The sequence below is a fragment of the Heloderma suspectum genome, chromosome 2, assembly GCF_057233095.1.
Source record: "Heloderma suspectum isolate Gila_16-S chromosome 2, 16-S_ref, whole genome shotgun sequence".
NCBI classification, from domain to species: domain Eukaryota; kingdom Metazoa; phylum Chordata; class Lepidosauria; order Squamata; family Helodermatidae; genus Heloderma; species Heloderma suspectum.
This window is the reverse complement of record NC_139459.1, coordinates 214,418,388-214,436,094: the sequence shown is the minus strand read 5'-3', so window position 1 is coordinate 214,436,094 and position 17,707 is coordinate 214,418,388. Positions and strand designations below refer to the sequence as shown.

The following is a 17,707-nucleotide window of genomic DNA, read 5'->3' as shown; positions in this document are numbered from 1 at the left end:
GCACAGCTTTCAGAAAACTACCAAATTTGTGTAACACTTAAACAAGATATTTGCAACCCAGGATCACACCAATTCAAATCAGTGTGTTCCATTACCTGTAGTTACATCCAAGAAACCACTTCTTTTAGGGGCATAGCTACTAACAAAACTTATTGCATTAGACCATCGGTAACATGCACTTCCACTAATGTGATTTATTGAATTGAACTTTTAAAAAAAAAAGGATGTTGTATGCAATATGTATGCAAAACTACACTGGACCTAACAACAAGTTTCCGTAACCAAAAAACTGTAATTCTTACTAAAAAATTAGAGCAGACTCCAGTATCAGAGGCAGTATACCTGTGCACACCAGTTGCTGGGGAACAAGGGAAGGAGGGTGCTGTTGCACTCATGTCCTGCTTGTGAATTCCTGGTCGACAGCTTCTTGGCCACTGTGTGAATAAAATGCTGGACTAGAAGGACCCTTGGTCTGATCCAGCAGGGCTCTTCTTATGTTCCTGTTGCAAGACATTTTAACTCACCTGCACATTGTCTCTCAGACTTCCAATTACTTCCAACTGAACAAACAAAAGACACTGATATGCTTTACAGATAGGAAAATTTCTGGATCTACAGACTCAGGACACTTAGTCCCTATGGCTTAATATGGAGGACAATTCATAAGCTTTATACCATTCACACCTCTTGTTCTTTTCTTCTTCTCAGGAATTTTCATTCCCCAGCATTCTAAGCTGCCAACCTTGGTATCCATTTAACATCACAGCTACTGATGAGGGTGGAAGCCGAACATTTTGTTGTTCTTCAGTCGTTAAGTTGTGTCCGACTCTTCGTGACCCCATGGACCATAGCACACCAGGCCTTCCTGTCTTCCGCTCTCTCCCAGAGTGTGTTCAAGTTCATATTCATTGCATTGGTGATGCTATCTAGCCATCTCATCCTCTGTTGTCCCCTTCTCCTTTTGCCTCCAATCTTTCCCAGCATCAGGGTCTTTTCCAGGGACTTTTCTCTTCGCATTAGGTGGCCAAAATATTTGAGCATCAGCTTCAGTATCTGTCCTTCCAATGAGCACTCTGGGTTGATTTCCTTTAGGATGGACTGATTTGACCTCCTTGCAGTCCAGGGGACTCGTAAGGGTCTTCTCCAGCACCACAGTTCAAAAGCATCAATTCTTCAGCGCTCAGCCTTCCTTATAGTCCAGCTCTTACAGCCATACATTACTACTGAGAAAACCAGAGCTTTGATTATACGGACTTTTGTTGGCAAGGTGATGTCTCTGCTTCTTACTATGCTGTCTAGGTTTGCCATAGCTTTCCTCCCAAGGAGCAAGCGTCTTTTAATTTCATGGCTACAGTCACCGTCTGCGGTGATCTTGGAGCCCAAGAAAATAACATCTGTCACTGCTTCCATTTCTTCCCCTTCTATATGGCAGGAAGTGATGGGGCCAGATGCCATGATCTTAGTTTTTTTAATGTTGAGTTTCAAACCAGCTTTTGCACTCTCCACTTTCACCCTCAACAAGAGGCTCTTGAGATCCTCTTCGTTTTCTGCCATTAGGGTAGTATCGTCTGCGTATATGAGGTTGTTGATAATTCTCCCGGCAATCTTAATTCCGACCTTTGATTCATCCAACCCAGTGTTTCTCAAGATGTACTCTGCATAGACGTTAAATAAGCAGGGCGACAACATGCAGCCTTCTTGTACTCCTTTCCCAATTTTGAACCAATCGGTTGTTCCATGTCTGGTTCTTACTGTTGCTTCTTGACCCTTGTGCAGGTTTCTCAGGGGACAGGTAAGGTGGTCTGGTACTCCCATCTCTTTAAGAATTTGCCAGAGTTTGTTGTGATCCACACCATCAAATGCTTTAGTGTAGTTAATGAAGCAGAAATTGATGTTTTTCTGGAATTCTCTTGCTTTCTCCATGATCCAGCGAATGTTGGCGATTTGATCTCTAGTTCTTCTGCCTCTTCGAAACCCAGCTTGTACTTCCAGTAGTTCTTGGTTCACATGCTGCTGAAGCCTACCTTGTAGGATTTTGAGCATAACCTTGCTGGCATGTGAAATGAGCGCAATTGTACGGTAGTTTGAACACTCTTTGGCATTGCCCTTCTTTGGAATTGGAATGTAAACTGACCTTTTCCCGTCTTGTGGCCACTGTTGGGTGTTCCAAATTTGTTGGCATATTTAGTGCAGCACTTTAACAGCATCATCTTCTAGGATCTTAAATAGCTCAGCTGGAATACTGTCATCTCCGCTAGCTTTGTTGTTAGTAATGCTTCCAAAGGCCCACTTGACTTCACTCTCTAAGATGTCCGGCTCAAGTTCAGTGAGCGCACTATCATGGCTATCAGGGACATTCAGATCTTTCCTGTATAGTTCTTCTGTGCATTCTTTCCACCTCTTCTTAATCTCATCTGCTTCTGTTAGGTCCCTGCCTTCTTTGTCCTTTATCATGCCTGTCTGCACAAAATGTTCCCTCAATATCTTCGATTTTCTTGAAAAAATCTCTAGTCTTTCCCATTCTATTGTTTTCCTCGATTTCTTTGCATTGTTCATTTAAGAAGGCCTTCTTGTCTCTCCTTGCTATTCTCTGGAACTCTGCATTCCATGGGATATATCTTCCCTTTTCTCCCTTGCTTTTCACTTCCCTTCTTTCCTCAGCTACTTGTAAAGCCTCATCAGACAGCCACTTGGCTTTCTTGCATTTCTTTTTCTTTGGGATGGATTGAGTTGCAGCTTCCTGAACAATGTTACAGACCTCCGTCCATAGTTCCTCAGGCACTCTGTCTATCAGGTCTAATCCCTGAAATCTATTCCTCACCTCCACTGTATATTCATAAGGGATATGATTTAGATCATACCTGAATGGTTTAGTGGTTTTCCCCACGTTCTTCAGTTTAAGCTGAAATTTTGCAACAAGAAGCTCATGATCTGAGCCACAGTCAGCTCCAGGTCTTGTTTTTAGTGACTGTATAGCGCTTCTCCATCTTTGGCTGCAAAGGACATAATCAATCTGATTTCGATATTGACCATCTGGTGATGTCCATGTGTAGAGTCGCCTCTTGTGCTGTTGGAAAAGAGTGTTTGCTATGATCAGCGTGTTCTCTTGGCAAAACTCTATTAGCCTTTGTCCTGCTTCAATTTCTACACCAAGGCCATGCTTGCCTGTTATCCCGGTGATTTCTTGACTTCCTACTTTAGCATTCCAATCCCCTATGATGAAAAGGACATCTTTTTTTGGTGTTAGTTCTAGAAGGTGTTGTAGGTCTTCATAGAACCGATCAACCTCAGCTTCTTCGGCCTCAGTCGTTGGGGCGTAGACTTGAATTACTGTGATGTTGAATGGTTTGCCTTAGATTCGTACTGAGATCATTCTATCATTTTTGAGATTGTACCCCAGTACTGCTTTTCCCACCGTTTTATTGACTATGAGTGCAACCCCATTTTTTCTAAGGGATTCTTGCCCACAGTAGTAGATATGATGGTCACCTGAATTAAATTTGCCCATGCTTGTCCATTTTAGTTCACTGATTCCCAAGATGTCGATGTTCAATCTTGCCATCTCATGTTTGACCACCTCCAGCTTACCTTGATTCATTGATCTTACATTCCAGGTTCCTAAACAATATTGTTCTTTACAGCATCGGATTTTCTTTTCATCACCAGACACATCCACAGCTGAGTGTCCTTTCGGCTTTGGCCCAGCCGCTTCACTCTTTCTGGCGCTACTTGGAAATACCCTCTGCTCTTCCCCAGTAGTATATTGGACTCCTTCTGACCTGAGGGGCTCATCTTCTGGCGTCATCTCTTTTAGCCTTGTGCTACGTTCCATGGGGTTTTCTTGGCAAGAATACTGGAGTGGGTTGCCATTTCCTTCTCCAGTGGACCACATTTTGTCAGAACTCTCTGCCATGACCTGTCCGTCTTGGGTGGCCCTGCACAGCATAGCTTATGGCTTCACTGAGTTACGCAAGCCCCTTCGCCACAACAAGGCAGTGATCCATGAAGGGGGGAAGCCGAAATGCTTAGCTCTAAATATATTTTGAAATTACTCTGTTAGTATTGGTCAGAGAAAAAAAGAAGCACTTTCATATTTTTGGGGGGAAATAGCCCTGTTTGTCAAGCATAATTCCAAATGAGAATAACCATCACTAATAATAATTTAGGCCAAAGACTCCTCTAACACCACCACAACTCTGCTTCAGCGTCCTCATATCAGCCACTGAGAAAACTGAATTCTTTGAGACCTGCCAGAAATCTTTAGAATTCTTCATGCAATCATGGCACCCAGAGGTTGCCAGTTCAACAACCCTTTAAACAGACAGTCCTCAGAGATAATATTGGTAAAAACAAGCATAGGATGTACTAAGCAAAAGGGCAGTTTGGTGGGTGAGAAAAGAAAGAAGCAAAGTTAGCAAAGACAGTAAAACTTTAAATGCAAACTTCATCTACTCCTAATGACCGAAGTCCTCACCAACATCCACTAAGACCACAGAACAGGACCTGAGATTTCATGGCTCCCTCATCCATTGCAATGATGCCCAGTGGACAATGGATCCATGAAACCTACAATATGCAGTTGGTTTTACTCACTTTCAGAGGTTGCCCATATAGCTGTCTTTTCTCATTTGAATTATATGCTTTGTATTCTGCCTAGGAGGAAGCGTACCTATTCTTAAATCAGGTAAACAGAGATTCTCCTCTTGGGGCTGAGCGCCAGAGAGGAAATTAGTTTGCATCTGGGATAGAAGAATCATTATAGGAAACCAAGAAACCCCCCACCCCCACCTGTATAACAGTTTACACTACTGGGTGCAGTCTGGAAAACTCTAACAGAATTGTGAGCCTGTCACTGGGTCTGCCTTGAAACTTGCACATCAATTCTCTTTTATAGTGCAGTGGCTTCGAAGTGTGTTTGTGTGTGTACAGGCATACGTGTGTGTACGTGCATGTGAACTTTTATAGAGGTTCATGCCTCCAATGAGCGTTTCTCCTCAGATGTAAACCTAGCCCTCAATCCTGTACTTCGCTCTGCCCACACATTCAGCATCTACTCAGCTGTCAGGACAAGAGAGAAGCCAGGTGATACCCATTCTACCAGTGAGACCAAAGCTGGGGGAAAAGCTGATGTACTGCCCAGATTCTGACACTGACGCCAAAGCTTTTTCTGACTGGAGTCTTAACGAGAAGAGAAACCCCTTATAGGTCCATTGCGGGGGACATCTATCTGCTCAGCACTAGAGATGGAAAAAGCGCATCCTAGCTGCCCACCTTCTTCTTGCATGTCTGGGGCTTCTTTCAATTTCTTCTGACAATGGGAAAAAATTGGGCTATTTAAAAGAATTAGGACTGGTGCAACCTCGATGTACTGAGGAGGAGGATTCAGGTCACAATGCTGAGTTTGCATGCTACCACATTTACAGGAATGAGGCAGGGACAGGCCTAGAAGAGCCATAGCGGGGGTGGGGGGAGCTGGAGATTACAAGGACACGGCTGGAAAGGGGCATCAAGATGGTAGCAATGCCAGGGAGATAAGGAATGGGCTGGTGATTAATGGGTCTCTCTCTCTCTCTCTCTCTCTCTCTCTCTCTTTGTGTGTGTGTGCATCCATCCATCCATCCATCTATCTATCTATCTATCTATCTATCTATCTATCTATGGATTTATACCTTGCCCTTCAACAGCTCCTCCAGGCCTGCTTACAATGAATTACAATTACAGTAAAAGCAAACAACACAGAGTAGAAGAGCAGCGGAAAAGCAGTGAGCAGAAATTAAACAAAGCATTACCAAAGTGATCAGCAGAGATAAAACAAGTGAGATTAAAAAGCTAAGATGATGGAATGCTATGGGCAACAGTAGAGCTGTGCTGAGGTCTCCAATGGACTTTTAGGTAGCCACATGGTAGTAACTAAACCCTGGAGTGGCCAGGATCTTGTCCATGCTTTCCTTTAGGGCCAATGAATGTAGTTTCTGCTACTGCATGCAACAGGCCCAGGAGTAACAAAACCTAACAGTGCTTATCCAGTCTGACAATGAGAAGGAAGCTTCTCCACAAGTCAGATGCTCCATAGATCTTATTGTTTCTGCTCCTGTCTCAGGGAGGGGTGGGCGGGGTGGGAAAATCAATGGGTAACAACTCAATTAATCACACGGGGGTGTTGGCAGCAGATAGGGATGGGGGCAAATTGATTAGGATCCTCAATAAGGTTGCTGTGGCTGTCTACTCTGAGGGCAAGACCCCTTCATCATCACTTTATCTGCAGGAGGTGTTGACGAGTGAGGGCCTATGAGTTCAGTGTTCTTTGCAGTTACAACAGTCAATGCATTTCTGCTCTAAAAAGTGAATAGAAACCCCTGTTCCTTCCAGTGAGCACACAGTCAAACCAATAGCTGCACGATAACTCATTTGGATTTTGGGAGGGTTGTAGTGGGGGAAATACCAGCCTTGTGTATTTGCTCAAGATGCCTTCCAGTGCATACAAATGTATTACACTACATAGGAAAAGGCATGTAAGGCATGTATGCATGTGGGGTTGTTTTCTGGCCTTGGTGTGTGCCTGGAGCCGGAGCATTCATCAGCTTCATCATTCCTTTCCCCATAGAGACTGATAGGTTCAGAACACTCAGCTACTGCCTTCATCTCTGAATGAATCCACATTTGAAAGTACTGGCTACATTATGTGTATGCACTCAGCAATATAGGAAATTGTACAGGACTAATATTGCAAAGCTGTATCACAGAACACTCGAGTCATAACATTTTGCAGCTAATAGACTTCTGAGTATGATGCTGGTAAAACCGTTTTGAAAACTGCTGAGAAGACAAAAGTGATTAGGGAAAAATAATATTAAGGAATGCGTATTTGAGAAACAGGCAGATTATAAAAATGCATGATGCAAGGCAACCAACAAGGGCTTTTTGCACAGTGCTAACTAACCCTGAGGAGCCCAGCAAAAGAATAACAGTATTTCCAGTAATTTGTTCATAGGTGAGGAAAGGAGCATTCCACAATGAATGACCAGCATGCTTAAGCAAGATACTTTACATAAGCACAGCAAAAGCGAAATTTGGAACTGGGTGCAAATTTCATCATCCTGTGAATCTCGTGTTCTATTTTTTAAAATTAAATAACCAAGTTTCTAGTCCTTGTGGTTGTGAACATAAGCTTGAAAGCAAGTGAGCAAAACCTGGGGATATCAAAGAAGCTAGAGTGGTGGCTGAATATAATTTCCATTAGTCAGGAATGAGCCGTGAATTCCCTGCAACAACTTGTTTCTCTCTATGACTAGCAGAAATAGAATACATCTTATGTAAAATTTGCACAGTTTATATTGGTAGCAGCAGAACATGCTTTACCATGGTACAGAATTTTGATAGAAAGGTTTTGCAACACTCTGGTTTTTTAAAAAATATTTAAGGACAACAGTTTTCAAGATCTCTGCAGCAAGAAAGATGATATAATAATTGCATTTTCTTTTTGAAATGGAAGTTGCAGTTCTCATGATGATGATAAAAAAAAAACCACAAGAGAACTTGCTTTCCCTGACTACTTGTACCAGTATTCCTGGTAGAAAAAAGAGAGCTGGGGAAGCCCAAGGAGGAATTCGAGATTTAGGAATTTATTGCAACTGAAGCAGTTTGATGTGAGCAGATTGCCCATGATCTAACTGCCCAGACTCAGGTTTGCTGCCTGTCACATCTATACACAGCAGAGAGGACTTAGTAATCTGTGACTAAGGCAGATTCTTGGCATCACCATCACTTACAATTTCTTTATACGCACAGGTTGCTAAGAGGCCAACACAATCAAATAGATATGTTTACACATACATTGAGAGAAACGTACCTTCATTCTTACTCTACCCCTTTATACTCTAAAGGCTGCAATCTTATATTCACTTACCTGGGAGTAAGTTCCATTGAACTCAATGGGGCTTACTTCTGAGTAGGCATACATAGGATTGCACTGATAATTGTTGTTGTTGTCGTTCAATCGTTAAATCGTGTCCGACTCTTTGTGACCCCATGGACCATAGCACGCCAGGTCTTCTTGTCCCCCGCTCTCTTCCAGAGTGTGCTCAAGTTCATATTCATTGCATCGGTAATGCTATCTAGCCATCTCATCCTCTGCCGTCCCCTTCTCCTTTTGCCTTCAATCTTTCCCAGCATCAGGGTCTTTTCCAGGGACTTTTCTCTTCGCATTAGGTGGCCAAAATATTTGAGCTTCAGCTTCTGTCCTTCCAATGAGCATTCAGGGTTGATTTCCTTTAGGATGGACTGATTTGACCTCCTTGCAGTCCAGGGGACTCGTAAGAGTCTTCTCCAGAACCACAGTTCGAAGGCATCAATTCTTGGGCGCTCAGCCTTCCTTATAGTCCAGCTGTCACAGCCATACGTTACTACTGGGAAAACCATAGCTTTGATTATATGAACCTTTGTCGGCAAGGTGATGTCTCTGCTTCTTACTATGCTGTCTAGGTTTGCCATAGCTTTCCTCCCAAGGAGCAAGCGTCTTTTAATTTCATGGCTACAGTCACCGTCTGCAGTGATCTTGGAGCCCAAAAAAATAAAATCTGTCACTGCTTCCATTTCTTCCCCTTCTATATGTCAGGACATTTTTCTGGAATGCTCTTGCTTTCTCCATGATCCAGCGAATGTTGGCGATTTGATCTCTAGTTCCTCTGCCTCTTCAAAACCCAGCTTGTACTTCCAGTAGTTCTCGGTTCACATACTGCTGAAGCCTAGCTTGTAGGATTTTGAGCATATCCTTGCTGGCATGTGAAATGAGCGCAATTGTACGGTAATTTGAACACTCTTTGGTGTTGCCCTTCTTTGGAATTGGAATGTAAACTGACCTTTTTCCAGTCTTGTGGCCACTGAAATCCATTGCAGATTTCTCTGAAATCCCTGTTCATAGTCCCCAGTAAATCTGGTATCGCAATATTCTCTTTTCCTGTCCTGTTGAACTTGTTGGAGCCAAGTAGGCATGATTTTGGTGCATGCTGTCTTTGTTCTGCAAGTATCTTTGGCACAGTACATCTGGATTAAAAACAACAAAAAGACTGACACATTAAGGCTGCAATCCTGTGCATGTTTAATAGAGAAAAGTTCTACAACTCCCAGCATTCCCCAGCCAGCTGTGCTTGGCTGGCTGGGGAATGCTGGGAGTTGTAGGACTTTTCTCTGTCTAAACATGCATAGGATTGCAGCCTAATTCTGGCATAAGCTTTCATGGACACTTTATGCTCATCAGATACCTGAAGTGCCTAACCTCAAATTGGCAGGTTTATGTACACATGCTGGGCTGGTGGCAGAGGGGTATGGGGGAAGAGATGTAAACTGTGTTGTCAGAGGGAACTGATATGCAGAAAGTACACACCCACATTTCAAGCTCCCAGGACATAGTCTCTGTCGGTGGCCTTAAGGTGGACATTCTTGAACAAAGGAATTTCAAAGACATATCTCAACGCAAAATTGCTGAATCCATCAAGAGATGCAACTTTATTTCCTGTGGTGTGAATAAGGACAAACATTTTTAAAAAAATCACGCTACATATGTTAATTGGCTCATCATCATCATGGCGATCACTCGTGACTGAGTAAGATTATCTTCCAAAGAATATAGATAAGTCTTTAAAAGGATTAGACAGATTCATAGATGATAGGTCAATCAACACATTAATCGCTGGCAGTGGGTCTGCAGGTGGCTGTAAAGGCCGATTCTGGATCCATACAGCCTCCCACAGTGAGGACATAGGTTTCCAGGTGGAAGGTGGTCACGATGAGGTTTTGCTTGACGTGCCTTCCGCTGAGCTCGTTTCTCCCTTTCGCTCTTACTCGTGCTTCTTCAAAGTCCATAGCGCCTTTAATATAGGCTGACCTCCAGTTGGAACTCTCATCAGTTAGAGCTTCCCAGTTCTCAATGCTTATGTTACATTTTTTTAGATTAGCTTTGAGAACATCTTTAAATCTCTTTTGCTGTCCACCAGTATTCCGTTTTCCATTCGTAAGTTGGGAATAGAGTAACTGCTTTGGAAGATGATAATCAGGCATTCGAGCAACATGGCCGATCCGGTGAAGTTGATGTTGGAGAATCATTGTTTCAATGCTGGTGGTCTTTGCTTCTTCCAGTATGCTCACATTAGTCTGTCTGTCTTCCCAAGTAATTTGCAGAACTTTTCAGAGGCAGCGTTGGTGGAATTTTTCGAGAAGTTGGGAGTGGTGTTTATAGATGGTCCATGTTTCACAGGCGTACAGTAAGGTTGGTAGTACAATGGCTTTGTAAACAAGCATTTTGGTCTCCCTGCGAATGTCCCGATCCTCAAACACTCTACCCTTCATTCGGGAGAATGCTACAGTCGCAGAGCTCAGGCGATGCTGAATTTCAGCGTTGATGTCAGCTTTTGTGGAGAGATGGCTGCCACAATAAGAAAAGTGATCGACATTTTCCAGCATCACACCGTTAAGCTGGATTGATGGCGCTACAGAGGGATTGGTTTGTGCTTGCTGGTAAAGCACTTTGTTTTTTTTGATGTTAAGCGAGAGGCCGAGCTTTTCATATGCTTCTGCGAAGATGTTTAGGATAGTTTGGAGATTTTCCTCTGAATGTGCGCAGATTACGTTATCATCAGCATACTGAAGTTCTATGACAGAGGATGTAATTACCTTACTTTTTGCTTTCAGCCTACTGAGATTAAAAAGTTTTCCATCTGTTCGATATATGATTTCTACACCAGTGGGAAGTTTCCCTTCAACAAGGTGTAGAATCATATCGATGAAGATAGCGAATAAGGTTGGAGCAATGACGCATCCCTGTTTAACGCCTGATCCCACTTTGAATGGATCACTTTGAGAGCCATTGTTATCCAAGATTGTTGCCATTGTGCTGTCATGGAGGAGCCGCAAGATGTTCACAAATTTATTAGGGCATCCAGTTTTCAGACGGATGGTCCAGATAGCAGTACAATTTACAGTGTCGAAGGCCTTAGTCAGATCAATAAACGCCATGTACAAGGGTTGGTTTTGCTCCCTGCATTTTTCTTGGAGCTGTCGTGCAGTGAAGATCATATCCACTGTCCCCCTGGAAGGGCGGAAGCCATTTTGGGATTCAGGGAGGATGCCTTCTGAGATAGGTAGAAGGCGGTTTGCGAGGATCCTTGCCAGGATTTTGCCTGCCATAGCTAGAAGGGAGATGCCTCGATAGTTTCCACAATCTGTTCTATCACCCTTTTTAAAGATAGTGATAATTATGTCATCCCTGAAGTCTGCTGGGATCTCCTCCCTCATCCAGATTTTTTTGATAAGCTTGTGAAGATGTTGCGTAGCTTCAGGCCCACCTTCTTTAAAGACTTCAACAGGGATCCCATCGGGTCCACTAGCTTTATTATTTTTCATTTGGTTAATGGCTTTACTGACTTCCTCCAAACTACAGGACACTGCAAGCTCATCTCTGGTTTGTTTTTGTGGGATTTGCGAGAAAACCTCATCAGCCACAATAGAGTTACGGTTAAGGAGGTTGTGGTAATGCTCTTTCCAACGCAGTGCAATAGACTCATTGTACTTTAGAAGTTTGGCACCATCTATTGAGCATGTTAATTGGCTCACCATTGCAATGTCTATGTTATCACCCAGCAGTGTTTTGTGAATGCCAATGGTTTAAGGCTATTATCACTGTCTGTACTTTCTGCATTTCAATTCCCTCTTACAACACAGTTTAAATCTCTCTCCCCCTGCAACCCCCAGCATCTGATGAAGTGGACAGTGTCCATGAAAGCTCATGCTAGAATAAACTTGTTGCCCTTAAGGTGCCACAAGTCTCTTTGTAGTTTTTTCTGCAGCAGTTTAACATGCCTACCCCGCTGGAAACTGTTACATGTTAATTGCTTCTTGTCAGGTGATTAGGCCCAGGCAAACACCTGGTGGCAGGAAGCAGAAAGAAAAGCAGGCAGGCTGAAGGCTGATAGTCTGGTGGTACACAGAAAGGATCTGGTGAGTGACCTCTCTCAGTTACAGGTTTCCTAGATTGAGAAAAAGTAGCAGCCCTGGGAACTCTGGTGTCACCTACCTTTCTGGGTCAGAAGGCTTATGGGCCCTGGTGAGAATGCTTCAGGTAGAACCATCTGTAATGTTTGATCCTTCAGACCCAACACCATCTGACAATCCTGCTCTGTTTGTTGCCCATGTCATTCTACTTTTCCTAGTAGACTAATCTCTTAGCAATGTCTGGGTGTAGAGGATCCAGCTTGAGTGTAGGTGAATGGATGACAGGACCTTCAGGCACATACCCAGAAACAATTCCTCCTTTTCTCTGCAGAAAATGGGCCAGAGGCACAGGGTGGTATTTTGTAGGAAAATGTTGCTGCTGTCTAATCATGAAACACAGAAAAGATCATCGTGCCACTGGTGTTTCCTCCCATGGTGCACATTGCAAGTACAATAAAAGAACAGGGAAGGTGGGTTACTGTAGATGAACCAAACATACCCTGCCTAGTAAAAAATGGAAATCATAATCAAATTCATTATTTTAAAGATGACAGAAAAATTCACAGGTGCTAGGAAATTGTTGCTAGCGGCAAGGAATTTGAAATCTTTTATTTATATATATGCAAGGCTGTACCTAAATGTTCATGCCGGCTCCAAAGGAATACCTGTGCCTTGGAACTTTAATTCCCCATCCCCATCTCACCAGCTCTGGACTAACCTTTTGGACCAACTGTTACCATCTATCTATGTTCACAGATTGGCCACACAGACTCTCTGATCTGGCTGTGGAGCTGAAACCACATCTTCTGTTCAGGATTCTATATGTTAGGGGAATGTAAATAAATTTGCCATGGGATTCAGGGTAGAGCAAGAGAGTTGATAATTAGTTTCAAAAGCATAAGAGGAAAATGATGTCTACATCTTAATCTGTTGTAAGCTGCCTAAAGTGCAAGGACAGGAGAAATGTCTGAAATGAAATAAATACATTGACCTATTTGAATATGGTCTTCTACAGTAGAGACTGTTCAGGGGTACAGGATATGGTAACAATTTTCCACGGCTTGTTAGAAGCAGGAACATAATTGACTGTCCTTTATGCACAAGAGAAAGTTGCCCTAAGTAACAGAAAAGCAAATTTAAATTAACTGTTAGAAACAATTATTGAAACTTATAAGAATAGCTAAGCAGAGGAATAAAATTCCCAAGGGAGGTTGTGGTATTTTTTAATAATGCAAGTTTTTTGTGGGGGGGGGAGGGGAATATGCAATTAATATTGTTCAGAGATGATCTGAAGTTTTATTAATCCTGCCTTGGTGCAGGCAGATGGACTAGAATGATTTTGAAGTTGTCTCTAATTACTGCTTTACCATTCATTCCACAATCACCCTCTTGATCTCATACAGTCATTATGTATTTGAAAGTACCAGCTCTGCAGGATTCCCTAAATATGCATGTGATCAGGGGTGGGGAACCTGTGGCTCTCCAGAACTTGCTGGACAACAAATCCCATCATCATGGACCTTTCATCATGTGCTGCCTGGAGTTGAAAGGAGTTGAGGAGCCACCAGTCCCCCACCCCTGCAGTAAACACATGCCATGGGCAAAGCAAGGACATCTTTGACATCAGCCGATTGACAGCTGCCACTCTCTCAGCCAGAGGGACCAAACTGTTTCCCAAAACATGTCGCCTTCACCCACAATGACTTCCTTTTTGTGCACACTGCTGTGTGGCAGCTTTATATGGGATTATGAGGGCTGCTCTGCTGCTTCTGGGTGGGCTATGGTTAGAGCAGAATGATGTTGAAGCAGAGAGGGAAGCCACATTCCCCAAGGGGTGGTGTGAGCTTCTCCCTGAATAGCAGCATTTGCAACCTGCCCTTGGAACTGCACAGATCAGGGAGGTAAGCTGGTTAAGATCGATGACTCCTCTCTGGGATTAGGTTTCTATTGAATGTGGGGGCTGGGGTGGCAGCAATATTTGCCCTGCATCTCGTTCCAGCATGGATTTCGTCGTTGAATTTTAGGTGTTCATTAGAGACTGCTCCTCCCTCTCTAAAGTGAGAAGTATCAATGCTAATACTTGAATCAATGAGAGCAGAGGACCCATCACTCTGATGTCAGAGCACAATGTGAAAAATGTCCTGTGGACAAATTACAGGAAAAAGAGTCAGAGCTCTGGTGTGCTGACCAATCCTGCAAACCCACATTCTCTCTCTGTCTCTCTGTCTCACACACACCACACACACCTTTAGCATTCCATGGCAGTGGGGCACAACCCATCAGGAGTCATAGCATTGCCGCAAAGTGGCATATTTTATCTTGATGTGTCAGGATTTATATAAAAAGGGGATAGTTCAGCTCTAAATGTAATGAGTTAGAAGAACAGCCCTCCAGTGGCTTCCTCCAGTGAGCATGGCGTCAATAACATTGATTGCTAAAAATAACTAATAACCCAGGCCTGGCCCCGGATGGGAACTGCTCAAAGCAGGATCATAAAAATCGCTGTATGTTTTTGCTGCAAACAGGTGCACTCCCCAGACAGCAGTGAGTGCCTAGGCTCACAGGTTGCAGGAGGAGAGGAGGGCATCTGCACTCCGATGCAGGAAGAACCACTGGTATAAGTGTGCTGGTCCAGGGTGCCACAAAAGACACCAGAGGATAGGGTGTATGGAGAGGCTGTGTGGGACCGATGTCAAACTGTGACAGAACCTTGCAGACAGGTGTGGGTGGAAGGGGAAGGCTAGGGCAGATAGTGTCAATAAATGCCCAGATGTTGCTGAAAACCCCTTCATACAGTGCTCATAAAAGGCACATGTTTGAGGCCTGCTATGCACATAAATGCGGTAGATGTGCCTATGGGTTCATATAGGTCAGTGCAAGGAAATTACAGCCAGATAGCTGTGTAGAGAGGGAAGGGGTGGTGGTGGTACACCTTCCTGTGCATATGCAAGTAGATATGTGGCTTTCCCCTAATATATGCATTTTTCTACACATTTTTTTTGTTTGGGGAACTGCACTGTGAAATTCAGAGAAACACAAATACTGAAGGATAACTGCAATACCAACCCAACAGAGAGAAAAAAACAGATCGACAAGGCCAGATTGGTATCCAGGAATAATCTACTACAGGACAGTTCTAGAAGAGAAAACAACAGAACACCACTTGTTGTCATTTAGAGCCCCCAGCTGAAGCTACTAAAATGTACCATCAATGAGCTACAGCCCGTCCTGGACAATGAGCCTTCCCTCTCACTGGCCTTGGGTGATAGACCTGTCCTTGCTTACAAACAGCCCCCAACCTAAAAAGGATACTCGTCAGCAATAACAGGCCACATGGCAAGGAGACAAACACAGGGATCAGAACCTGCAACAAACCCAGATGCCAGCTCTGTTCCCGTATCAACTCTGGCAACACTTTTACAGGACATAATAATAATGTCACCCACAACTTCAGGATTCATTCCAATGTGATATAGGGCATCTTCTGTCTGCATTGACCTTCTGCATTCTACACAGGGCAAACAGGCCAGTCTCTCCAGAAAAGAATAAATGGACACAAATCTGACATCAGAAATCTGACCTTAAAGTGCCCATGGGGGAGCAAAGAAACTTCACAGGGAGATTAGAGTGAGAAACTGCTGAGTTACAATTCATCAAGTGTTTCGATACGATCTCCAGAGGCTTGAATCAGGATAAAGTTGGTTTGTTTTTTAAAATCATACTACATGTGTTAATTGGCTTACCTAGATGTTTTGTGAATGGCCACTATTAATGATGTGATTTTCACTCTTCAGTATGTTTTGCATTTAATTTCCCTCTGATCATACTGTTTACAATTCCCCCTGTCCCCCCCCCATGTGTACTATATATATATATGACTGAAACTCTTGATAACACTTCATACATTTGATCAAGTGAATTATAGTCCATGAAAGCTTAAGATGTAATAATTTTGTTCTTCTTTAAGGTGTCATAAGACACTTGGTTGCTTCAGTACCACATTGTGCAGTTTTTCCTTTGGTGTTTTGAGGTGTGCCCTTGCCAGCAAAATCTGTGCCCTCGCTTCCTTCCCAAGGACTTATAACCTGTTCAGTTACAGCCCATTAGAAGACCCAGTTTTGTCCCAGTGACTCAATTTCCTTGGGAGGATAGAAGGTAGTGCTGTGGTCCTGGTAGATTCGGTGCCATTCAGGCTTTACTGAGGTAATATGCTTGGACTGCAAAGCAACATGTCTATCTGAACATCACCAAAGAAGGGAAGGGGAGAGACAAAACATGAAAGGGGAAAAAGAAATCCAATGGCAATAAAAGACTAGGCTGCAGCTAGAGCGAAGAAGAGTTATTTGGTTTGCTGAAAACGAGGCTAACTTAATAGAGAAGGAATAAAGTGTTTTAAAATTAACAACATAAATGTCAGCTCTGATGGCTCAGATATTAAACTATACCGCTATTTGAGTACCTTTTGCAAAGATCATCTCTCTCAAAAGCTTAAATGCAATAGCAGAGGAGGGTACATGCATGCACCAGAGTTACCTGTCCTCAATTAAGACTTCCCTGCAGCCTGGCAGCATCCACTGATTTAGGGTCATACATCATGGTAGCCATATGGAGGCTGTAAGGTATTGCTCCCATATGGTCATAGCCACTCACCGTACAGATCAGCCCCATCACATGCAGAGTTTCCAAGCCTGCACCAGCCACTGCCATATCTATATCTATATCTATATCTATATCTATCTATATATATATATATACACACACATACACACACACACACACACACGCACACACACCCTATATGACAATTGGCTTATACATGCCATGGCCTCTGCATGTGTCTCTGCTCTATGTGCTGCTTGAACTAATGAACTGGCCCTTAGCCAGCAGCCTGGGATAACTAGAGTACCACTCTAATAACCACACCATCCTGCCAATGGAAAAGTCCAATTCTGCATCCAGACTAAGATAATGCATTTTAGGCAGATTTACATAAAAATTATTCCAATTTGTTGATTTTTAATTTTGCAGAACTAAAAATTATATATGTGGAGGGCCAGCCTAAAAGGTTTTGCTCCTGAGGTGAAGGACAAGATGGCACCCCCTCGCATTCCACATATGATAGTGGACCAAACTGGCTGTTTAATTTTATTTCAGTGCTGGCTGCCTCCAGCACACAGGAGGGCAGCAAGCTAGCTGAGGGGGAGCAGTGCAAGTTGTGTGGTTCACATGCAGCTCAGTCCTCCACCACCTCCCTGCCACTCCCTGCCTTTCAGCATCGGCTGCCTGATGCAGCTGCCTCACTCTTCTTAATGGTAGGGCCGGCCCTGATATGTGGAAAGGAAAAGGCTGGGAGCCAAAGAGGTGGCCAAGAATATGTCTCCATCCCCTCAGAGCATTAGCTCAGCCTTCCCCAACCTGGTGCCCTCCAGGTGCATTGGGCTGCAACTCCCATCCCACACATCTGTTGGTCACCAGCTTGGGGAAGCCTGTATTAGCAGACACTGTTAGAGATGGCATGTGCAGATCCCAGGACTGCTCCTGTTCTTTTAAGAGCTTTGAGCAGGTCAGTCATTGTGACACAGTTCAGCTGCTTCTTTTCATTTCTGTGGAGCAGAACTGGCATCTTCCTCATTGCAACGTTTGGGAAGCTGGATGGCTGTAGCTCTGGAGTGGAAGCAACAGTATCTGAGGAAACTGTCTGGTCTGGAGCACTAACAGAGGC

At 43.6% G+C, this 17,707-nt stretch overlaps 1 protein-coding gene across 2 annotated transcripts in view; it reads right to left on the bottom strand.

The window, feature by feature from the left end:
- The window catches only part of RBFOX3 (RNA binding fox-1 homolog 3), a 350,747-nt gene that overhangs the window by 114,457 nt on the left and 218,583 nt on the right, over positions 1-17,707 (bottom strand). Inside the window, exon 1 of one of the 2 annotated variants that reach the window (XM_084832353.1) lies at positions 4,594-4,651. The exons of the other annotated variant lie outside the window; for it this stretch is intronic. The gene's annotated coding sequence lies outside the window, so the exon portion shown is untranslated. Of the gene's footprint in view, positions 1-4,593; positions 4,652-17,707 lie in introns of those variants that run through there. 2 annotated transcript variants of the gene reach the window in all.